The sequence below is a fragment of the Peromyscus californicus genome, unplaced genomic scaffold (genome assembly GCF_007827085.1).
Source record: "Peromyscus californicus insignis strain IS unplaced genomic scaffold, ASM782708v3 Scaffold_7__1_contigs__length_154581171, whole genome shotgun sequence".
In the NCBI taxonomy this organism is placed as follows: Eukaryota; Metazoa; Chordata; class Mammalia; order Rodentia; family Cricetidae; genus Peromyscus; species Peromyscus californicus.
This window is the reverse complement of record NW_026294595.1, coordinates 27,667,958-27,679,201: the sequence shown is the minus strand read 5'-3', so window position 1 is coordinate 27,679,201 and position 11,244 is coordinate 27,667,958. Positions and strand designations below refer to the sequence as shown.

Sequence of the window (11,244 nt, the reverse complement as noted above, 5' to 3'; positions counted from 1 at the left end):
TACCATTTTGAAGGCTGTGGAGCCCCACTGACTGAAGCAGGTCACTAGGAGCACTTAGGGTTCTACTTGCCTGGAGTTCCAGCCTGCTTTTTCTGCTTCCTGGTAACCATGATGTTGGCAGGCACTCCCATTGCCAAGGCTAAGCCTCTCAGCATGCTTTTCCCTACTACGGTGGAGACTCTGAGACCATGAACCAAAACAAATCCCTCCAACATTAATTTTGTCACTCTGATGAGAAAAGACACTTAAAATCCATAGCTATTTTTTCAGAGATAAGGTAGAAATTATTATTATTATTATTATTATTTTAGTTTTACTGTGAAAGCAAATTTAGGCAGATACCAAGCCAAAAAGAAGGAGGAGGAGGAGGAGGAGGAGGAGGAGGAGGAGGAGGAGGAGGAGGAGAAAAGAAGAGAGAGAGAGAGCGAAGCTGACTTGGGTGGTGCTATGTTGAGTGGCTGTACCCTTGAAATGAACTTCTTTCCAAAGATGGTTCATGCCAACACACACTTCCTGACTTCAAGTCAGGTGCCCTACTGAGGCTCCAATAAGGACACCAGATCAGTCAAAGTTTAACTCAGCTTTATTGTCCAGTTTGGAGTATTTTCAAATTATACACATGCAGTCTGCCAGAGTATCCGTACATCTTCATTTAGAACCTAGGAGATAACCAGAGTTTTCCAAGAGCCAGGGAGGGTTACTTCCAGGTCTTTGGGGACATTTCTATCTCACAGGATAGCTGTTTAATACACACCGCCCCTCTCCCCATCAAACCACAGAAACAAGTTTGTCCACACTTTTTCTTAATGAAATCTACTGTACAGAACATAACACAAATCTGCAGCACACATGACACTTTACAGACTAGACAGACAGAATTCTACGGAAAGCCCTATTCCCCTTGAAGCTGCACACGTGGGAAGTGTTCAAAACTGATACACAATTTCCAGGAACCTGGCAGACTTCATAGAATGGTGCCTCCTTGGGCAGTTATCTGGTCCTTACTCAATATTCATTTAAAAACTCAAAATTATGTTATGAAGCAGTTTTCAACAGTGATGGTTCTTTAGCTTGCTCAAGATGGTCAGGATGCGACACTGAAGTGAAACCTGCCCGATGACAAACTTCCGCTAATGACAAGCTTCCCCAATGTCTTTTACCTGGAGTCCCGATGATGCCTGCCCTTCAATAGAAGGAACTGTTGAAGCCTTATGTTCCTTTGGCCGTACTTCTAGGAAAATGAAGCCGAAAAAACCCCACCCTTTGGGCTCTGGTGAAGCCTTGGCAGTGTCCTGTGACTGAAAAGTCACTTCTCTACTGTGTAGAGAATGTACTGAAGGCTTCAAGGAGCTACTGGATCTACATTCTAGACAAACATTTTTATGCCTTTGTTTATTCCAACATTTCTACAAATTCCGATTTTCTTCACCATACGATTCTATATCCTTTATAAGTCTTGACCCCTCTTACTGTTACGACTACCTGCCGTTCAAATACTGCTCAGCATTTGAAGAGAAGGTATGGCCATACAGGATTCTCTAAGAACTGACCAAAATGCAGTTGTTGTTTTAAGAGCCAACCATAACTGTACTCACTCTCAGCACCCCACGGTCCTGCACAAACCACTGTACAAACCACTGGCTGCTCTTGGACAGCACCTCAGAGTAAACTTTCAAGAAACAGGCATGAAAGAGTAATTATCCAGAGTAGAGGACACATTGACATACACACCAGCAACATGCAGCCTATGACCAAAAATGTAACCATCCACCTGGCTGCTCAGAAGTGGGGTGTTTGTTTTGTTTTGTTTTTTTCCCATTTAGAGTACAGGATGCAATAGTCTTTCAACAATAAAAATTTTATAAACATGGTCTTTTTAAAAAGTGGCCTGAGAGCATACTGACTGATAAAAGAATTAATAGTCTACGTGAGATTAAGGGGCCCACTTGAATAAACTACATAATCTGTTCCAATGAAATGCCTAGCTTTTAGTCACAGTGTGAGAAAATTAGATTGGAGGTCTTATAAAGGCTGGCGCTAGATGAACTGACTGGCTGATCAGCAACTAGCAGAATTATCTCTAAAAGACATCAAAGCCAACTTTCTCTGTGAATAAAAGTACAGTGAATTTTGTTAGGCCCTTGTAGAGATCAAGAAATGTGAACTACAAATGGATGCTGCCTTTTGAAACTTGAAAGTGCCCCACGATTCTTAGAAGTAGAAAACGGGAACCTAGGGGGAAATTGCTTTAGAAAGAAGCTAAAATAATCCATTTTATAATGGATACTAATGAAAGCCAAGAATCGGGTATTACTGACCTGTGCCCAATTTCCAAACACAAAGTAGCACAATTGTCTAAAAGACAATGGCAGGTCCTATAGTGTTTGACTGGTGGTCCTCTTACAGGCCACCATTTCGGCTTCCAAAGCCAGAGACAAGCACAGACAGCAAGCTTCTAATCTGGCATCCGTTAGTACCTGATAAAGTTTGCAAACCTGTCCTGCAAAAGGATCCACCAGACCCCAGACAGCAGCCAAGCAGTTGTGTTGAGCAGACAGCGGCAACCAAGTGAACACACTTAGACAAACACAAAATCATCTTGGTGAAATAAATACTTCAATAGAAGTTGTCTTCCTTTCATGCCTCATTAAAAACAAACAAACATGTGGCTAAAGGGAAACATCTAACGAATAAATTAAGTCAAAGCAACATTGCTTTGTTAGGGACCGTCTATACAAAAAGAGTCTGGAAGGTAATGTACATGACCCTCGACAGTTTACACATGCATGTGCATGAGCACACACGTTAACTACATTAACTTTTTCTATCCCTACCCTCAAAGGCAATCCCCGCTCCCCCTGGGCCCCACCGGCATAGACTTTACCCCAGGGGTGCCAGCTGGAGGAGACAGTGTGAGTTCACACTTCTTGGGCACATGAGATGCCAGGCTGAGTGAATTCTCTGAGAAGGGCGGGGATGTTACTAACCCTCACATTAAGGAAAACAAATAGCAGCACACAGTATTGACGTACTTAAACCTCTCAATTTCCCTTGAAACTCTCCTACTTGGCAATTGACTCTTTTAGTAAGCCCAGCTGGAAGTAAGAGAATCACTCTTAGATTCATGGATCTGAATAAAATAATAACTAAATGTTAAAAAAAACAATCCAGTTATACTGATTTTTCCATCCCCTAACTGTTCCTAGAAGAAGAAAAAGCCTATTTGGTGCCAAAGAAATTCCAATGAACAGTTCTGCAATGATGGGTTACAATGAAAATGAATTCACAGACAGGCACAGATCTCATCTATGACTTTCCCCGGAGGGAATTCTTTTCCAACTACTGGAATGATGCTGGACTTCTTTAGGAACATCTCCTCAAGTGCATGATGATTTGCTAGAGAAAGAGGCCATCCCAATGCAGGTTCCAGGGGATCGAGAGGAAGCAGTGCGAAGGGGGGGGGGATCCCCATCTCCACTCATCCAATTCTGCAGCATTTCCAACACTTCTAGAGAAATGATGTTCAAACCACTGGGCTGGCAGAGACTAGTCACTGCAGGTTCACCAGCAAGCAGCTCGGAGGTGAACTGTATGACGCTTCGCCTTTTCATAGATGTGTCTGAATGAGCGAATTCTACACTGCTACTGTCAAACTGTTTTTCTGCCTTGAAGAAGTCTGCTCTGCATTTGAACAGGTGCCATACTAAAAGGTATATTTTACAGATCCAAAGATGTGACCCGGATATTTAAAATGCTCTCTGGGGTTGCTTTTGGAAAAGTGTTCAGAATGAAAATTTTGAACCCTATAGCAGCACATTTTTGTTCCCTAAAAATATAAAGCAATGTGTTTATTTTACAGGAAACCAGACAGTCGAGGCAGAGCATGGTCACTGATTCCACAGCACTCGGTTGTCCGCTCACAGCTGGCACAGCTGCGCGTTCCGTTCCAATGGGTCAGCACACTGCAGGGGCCTCCAGAGACCACGCAACCCTGGAGGCCGCGAGTGGGAATGGTTCTCAGCAGGAAGTGGGTGTTTTGTGACCACCTCCTTCCGGTTCTTAGGAGAAGGATCCAAGCACGGATCTGTACACACAAAGTCTACACAGCTCAGACACCTGAATCTGGTGTACTACAGACGGCTGGGCAAGCAAGTGTAAAAAGAAATGGAAACGGTATGGGAGAGGGAAATAAAGGAACCGGTGACTAATATAGTCCTTTTCATGCTACGTGGAGTCATATCTGTCGGAAAAGAATGAAAGAGAGAACACAGGAGTTAGGGGTCAGCAGAGACTCGTTCCTCAGCCCTTTTGTTTCAGTCTAGATGGTTACAGCAGAGCTGTCCAATACAAACACAGTGTGAGCCACTTACTTTATTTCTTCCAGTGTCTGCATTAGTGAGTTAAAAATGAAACTTTCATCTTCATAATACATGTATGTAGTCTAATATTAAAATGTTACTTCAATATGTACATGTGGAGCTATTTTTCACTACGATACTGCCACTGAGAGATTTCTACATACTCCACCCTACCCTGAGAGTGTTTGCAGTCTGGCGTCTATTTTTCACTATCAATGCTTCTCAGTTGGGACTTGGCTAACATAATGGATGATATAGCTGGATTTAAGTATTTTGTCCCAACGATGTCTCTATATTCTCTTCCAAGAGTCAGTGTGTTCTGAATCTGTGTGCAATCAGACTAGCACAAAGCACTTCCGGCCCTAAGGGACAATCAGACAACATCACTCGTTAACCAGCACAGACATCACCAGGCAGGCCAGGCTTGGTCCTGACCCAGACGGTCCACAAAGAGGGGACTGATCTGGAAGTGTGTTTCACTGCAACGGAGTCATGAAAGTTTCAGTACAGCACCCCTTCCAGTTCACTCTGCCTCTCACAAGAGGTCTGTCCATCTGATCCTGCACAGGTCCCCAGGATGGGAGTCTTGGACCAATCTTTACTGAAAGCCAGCCCTGAGTGGTCTGCCTTTAACTCTAGTAAGCTCAACATAGAACATCCAAAAGAATCAATTCCTGCCAGCATCATGGGGGCCTGACCCACCTGTATTCTGGCCTGTGAATTTTCTGCAGAGCTCCTGGTACCCTAGGGTAGAAGAGGTGGGGGACATGATGGGCGGGTACAGCCTCATCCTTATGAAACCAAAGGAAGTGTCACAACAGGAAATATGAAAGACACAAAGAACTCATCTGCTCTCCTGAGTTTAAACAAGCCGCCATAACCGGAGTCACTGTACTTCCTGTTTACCTCTAGCCTTCCATCCGAACTGATGCCCCCCTGCAGTGCCTCACGGTCCTGCCGGGACACTTTTGCTATCTCCGTTTGCTTCTCTTTAACCTCCTCATTTATAATACTGTAAGCAGCATCACATATTTTGTGTAAATAAACACAACATAAATTGTATAGGAAGACAAAAAAAAAAAAAAAAGGAAGAGGAACATGGAACAGAAGAGAAACTGGCCAGGAGGGAGGACACTTCATCCTTTCTTAAGGATGCCCATCCCTCCTGGGCCCACATAGTAAATACGCAGGAATCTCATTCGGTGTCATTTTCCATGCTTACAACCCTGCCGGATTACAGGGAGCTTAAACAACCTTTGATGATAGTCTTGTAATTTCTAGAAGCTACAGAAAGAACAAACAGTTTGTAGGAAGGGCATATTTCACATTCGGCCTTTCTTGAGAGAGCCCATGCTTCCTGTTGAGTGCAGAATGAGGCTGTCATTCACAATCCACTTTGAGCTGAAAACCAACAGGAAGGCCTTCTCAACACCAGCCCCGAGATCCTACTTCACCTAAGGGTTCATTCCTCCAAACGTCTTGTCGCCCTGGGCAGAGGGGATTGGTCCTCCTGTGTGCTTGGAGGCTGGGCGCATGCCTTACACTGTGAGGTTATGGAACACACAGTGTCAGCAGGGAACCCATGTTGACACAGGAAGTATTCAGCACACAAACGCCAAGGCGTACCTCAAAAACTCCAGCAGACCATGAAGTGATGAGATTTCCATGAGAAAGATGGCATTCAAACCCCCCACTCTCCTTAAGTACAAGATCCAGCAAGTTTGGGCTAACAGCTTGAAAAAAATGGGGTGGGGGAGGCACAAAGGAGGCCCAGCCTGCTTAGTGTAGTCACCTCAAGGGCAGTGAGAAAGGTGGAATGTGACAGGAGGCTGAGTGAAAACGCAGAAGTAAACGGGGTCCTTTCTTCACTACAATGAGGTGTTCCCCTTCACTCAAATTTTCTGATCATTTTGGGTCAGCTAGAGTATCTCTATCCACCCTCCCACTACCCGAATGTCCATTTCCTTTGCTAAATGCACCACAGAAAATGGAAGTACATGTTGAAGGTAAATTATTTCGCTCTACAAGAAAACCCTATCTGCCTGTTTTCACCCTGACACCTGCTTCTGCCGGCCTTCTCTCCAATGCTGTGGAAGCGTTGCTCACCTAACCGTTGCAAGGGACCAGACCAAGAGCCCAGGCAGTGTACTGACCTGCGGCTCTGCCCAGCTGAGGCAAACAGTTCAGAGTGGGAACGTGTGACCAGATTTAGAAGGAAATAGAATCACCTTGCTTTAGAAGGGGTGGAGAAGGCTGAAGGAGCTAATTATATACATAATGCTTTTGCAAGAAGTATTTAGATTCCAACCCTCGACTTTGGCCTTTGAAACTGCTTGCAGTAGATTTAAGCTTAATCCAAACAGTACATAGTTTTATCTTTCCCTTTGCCTTTCTATAGCTCAATCCCCATTTATAAGAATTACCAGTTACACCTCGCTTATCACCCTGGTGCAATCTGCAGCAGAGGGGGGAAAATCGTTCCGCATTTATGATGGGAGAAATGCGTAACCCAGACTATTGAAGCAAGCTCTTCCTGGCGCCAACAAGTCTCCCCCTGCACTCCAGGTGGTAGTTTCCAAGTCACCAGCACCACCCACTGCAGGCACCTCTGTCCTGGTCCCTGCAGACCCTCTTCTTTTCTCTAGACCCTAGCCTCACAACTGCTGTAAGATTAGTCAGGACTGGGAAGGTCAGATTTTTGCTAAGTCCTTGTGTGGGGTTCTTTTTTGTAATTCCTTCCATATTGTCTTATCAGATCCCTATATAAGGACCCTAAACAAACTCTCCATGCATCACTGTGCAATGGTCAAGACTCTTCTCTGAAGTAACATGGATGGCTGCTTTCTTCATATACTCCAGCCGAGGCTATGCAGAGAAACAGAGAAGGCAGAAGCAGCTTGGAGAAGTAGCAGCTATCTATTAGAGCAGACATCAAAGTGTAGAGCAATGCCAACTAGCTAAGGATTTTCAAAAAAAAAAATCTTTCCCTAAAAGTGTCATTTATACCTGTACTCATTCACATGCACATATTCACATATAGACAAACACATACACATAATCAAATAAAAATAGTTAATTTAATGACAGTTAAATTTTAAAAAGTGTTCAGTGGTTAAGAACCATACTGTTCTTTCAGAGGACCAGAGTTCAGTTCCCAGCACCCACATAAGTCAGTGTTCACACCCTCCTGTAACTCCAGCTCCAAGGGATCTGATGCCCTCTTCTGGCCTCTGGAGGGACCTGTACTCATGTGTACATTTCCACACACAGGCATACACAAAAATAAAAATAAAACTTCTTTTTAAGTCACTTATGGTAACTTATTTAAATGCATCATTCATTTAGTGTTTTAGTTTTAAATTTTTATGTGATACATACATACATATATATGCATGAATATAGAAACAGAAGTAACAATCTCCTGAGAACCACCTGCCCCCAGCAATAAGGGCTTCTGCAGACCCCCACAGAACCAGAACTGAGACAATGATAAACAGATGTCACCTTGACCAGCACTGCCCAACGATGTATGCGCCTCTTGTCACCTGCCCCCTCCCCCCTTCTCCCTGTAGATAAATGTAAAGCTTACATCAAGTGCCCTGAGACAGACTTGGGCTTAGTAGACCTCATTTGTTCCTTTTCCTGATGTGGCCACACTGAACAAGTCTGCCTCTGAATCTACCATTTGTCTGGCATATGGGAAGGTGGTCCAGCCTCGGTTCCAGGGAACCTGTGCTTTTACTCTGGTTATGAGACTTGTAAAAAATGTCTGGTCTGTGCCCACAGACCCTAAGCCTTAGGTGCACACTGACACACTTGGTCCTCAAAGGACTCTGTAAGTAGGTGCTGGCCACACATAGGCACAAAGTCAAAGGGACTTGGCCGGAGGATAAGAGCCCAACTCAGACCAAAGCGAACCAGCACCACTTCAGAGTCTGGTCATTGTTTCTGGCTGTAGTGGGCTCCTCTAATGAATGAACTTTGTGATCATGTGGTAGTTTGAATGTAATTGGCCCTCATAATCTCATAGGGAGTGGCACTATTAGGAGGTATGGCTTTGTTGGAATGGGTATGGCCTTGTCAGAGGAAGCATGCCACTGTGGTGGTAGACTTTGAGGTTTCCTATGCTCAGGATACTGCCCAGTGCCTCAGTCAACTTCCTGTTGTCTGCAAGACGTAGGATTCTCAGGTACTCCTCCAGCACCATGTCTGCCTGCATGCCATCATGCTGCCCGCCATGATAACGGACTGAACCTCTGAAACTGTAAGCGAGCCACCCCAATTAAATGTTTTCCTTTATAATAGTGGCCACAGTCATGGTGTCTCTTCACAGCAATAAAAATCCTAAGTAATACAGATCATCTAGTCACCAAGAGCTAGGATTTTAGAAGAGTACTATGACTGGTCTAGAGGTTTAGAGGGGGGCTGCCCCTGTCTGGAGGATCCCTATATGCCACCAGTAAGACTCAATTTCAGGGGCTAAGCTGACAGTCACATCTGGGCCATCCTCCCTGTGCAGTGTGACCCCATTTCTGTGGAGGCCAGCAAGCTATGTGAATGTCTTAGGGGTACCCAAGATAATTTACTTGTGATGGAGTGTCACAACCAAGGAAGAGTGACAGTGAAGGCACATCCTAACAATGGTGCAGGACAAACGGGATTTGGGTGATGAAGACAAAAGGTCACAGACGGAAAGGGAGTCAGACACATAGACGAGAGCAGAGTGAATGAGCATCCTCTCGGGAAGCCTGGCCAACAGTCCTAAGAGGAAGGGCCTTGGTGTAGTAGTAGCCAAATGCTTAGTGAGGAAACTCCCTGCTGCCTGGATGGAGGAGACAAGCAGTGGAGAGGGCGGGGGTCCTGAGGACACTGGAGCGTCTTCTGATCAAAGGAAGACATGTCCACACTGTAAGTGGGCTTCAGCTTCCTTGTAAGTGATGATGGTGAATGGTGGGTGGGAGGCGGGGTGGGGGGTATTGCGAGCCAGGGAGACACGCAGGAGACAACTGTGTTAGAACAACTGAGTCTCCCATCTCGGCTGCACACCTGGAATCTCCCTAGCACAAGCCCAGTGCACTAGGATGAGACTAGAAAGTAATGTGTGCATTCCAAGTAGATGGGTCCATCGGGGCAGGGCGCAGGTCCATGCTGGAGTAGGTGCACAGGCCAGGCAGCAGCAGGAGTCAGGATTTCAGGCTGGGTCACAGCTGATTACTGAGGCAGCCAACGGCAGTGAACACAGGCAGAGCTTCATTACATCCATTTCCGTCCCATTATCCAGGAATTTAAAGGTGCTATATATACTGATAATTCACAAGTCTATTCACATTAGAGATCCTGAAGAAGTAGGACCTAAATAGGACAGATACCCTTCAAGGATAGTTACCAGTCCAGGGACTGTTAGGTGGAGCAGGATCAGAGGGTCACAGTGGGCTTCTCTGGGCCATGCTAACCAGGGGATCCTGACAGGCTGTGGAGGTGGCTGCCCACGTGCTTTTCTTATATCTCAAAACCATGAAATCAGAGTGGAAAACCACTGATTTGCTTCATTAAATATATTTCCCAAGTGCTAAATGAGTCTCTGCATCTACCACTGTGGTTTCCAAAACGGCATCAAACATTTTACCAATGCTTACCAAAATATCCTCACACACCTACAGCTTCCTACTCAAGTGTTCTCTGACTTCAACGGTCTCCAAACTAGCTGCTTAGTAGGGAGATGATGCGATGCATTCCAGCACAAGAAGGGGCGGGCTGTAGTTTTAACAAAGGGGTGTGATACCTCAGTCTGGTCACGGCACATGCAAGCAGAGCCACATGACTGTAACAGCGGTACACGGAGGTCACACTGTACTCTGCTGTTCATTTTCAATGAAAACTCAACTCATCTTTTATTAAATTATGCTAAGGCTAAGTGGTTTGGATTTGTGATTTGTGGTTAAAGACTAAGAACGGGAAATGTATACTATTTTGGATTATAAACATTTAAGTATTATAATAAAATAAGTTCAATTAACATGGGGGGATGTGTAAGAATTGTATTCCTTAGAAATATTTTTTTGTCATTCATATTTGAGAAAAATGTAACCATCTAGATCAATGGCTTTCAACATGTGGGTCGTGACCCCTTGGCATCAAAACAACCCTTTCACAGGGGTCGCCTAAGACCATTGGAAAACACAGATATTTACATTATGGTCTATAGAAGTAGCAAATGTACAGTTATGAAGTAGCAATGAAAATAATTTTAAGGTCGGAGGTCACCATAACATGAGGAACTGTATTAATGGGTCACAGCAATAGGAAAGTTGAGAACTACTGGTCTAGATATAAGGGAAAGAAATAAATATCTTCCCTTCTCTCTATATATATGGAGATACATAAATATCTCCATATACATCTACACACACACACACACACACACACACACACACACACACACACACACTGGGGGGGGGGGGCGGACTACAAATGTGCTTTCCAAGTGACAATTCAGCAATGCCCTCCTAGCGCCATCTGGTGGATACTTTTGAACAAGTCCCCATTGGAATGCAAAGAACTGCCAAGAGAAGGAGCTGTCTCCAGGGCCCTCAGAACCAGAGCTGGATAAACATTTAACTGGGTGTCTGCGTTCAGTGTGGAGCCTCAAACAAGCACTCCACACTGCCTGAAAGGACCATTTCACACCTTCTCTATTCTCAGCCCTTCTCCCCTCCACTGCCCTGCTGATAAGCTATGTTTTTCACTTGGTTGAGGAAGGAGGTCTAATGCTGGGCAGTTCGACCTCTCTGCCCACCCCACCTGCCTTCTTGCAGCACCTGCACTTCCACCCCTGACACCTTAGCTGTATGGATACCCCCAGTTGATAATCAGCTCTAATATCATC

General features: G+C 44.9%; 1 protein-coding gene across 1 annotated transcript in view; it reads right to left on the bottom strand.

The window, feature by feature from the left end:
• Nucleotides 1-565: 565 nt before the first annotated feature.
• Nucleotides 566-11,244, bottom strand: part of Kif5c (kinesin family member 5C) — a 159,783-nt gene continuing 149,104 nt past the window's right edge. The window contains exon 26 of the mRNA XM_052725854.1: nucleotides 566-4,240. The gene's annotated coding sequence lies outside the window, so the exon portion shown is untranslated. The remainder of the gene's footprint in view (nucleotides 4,241-11,244) is intronic.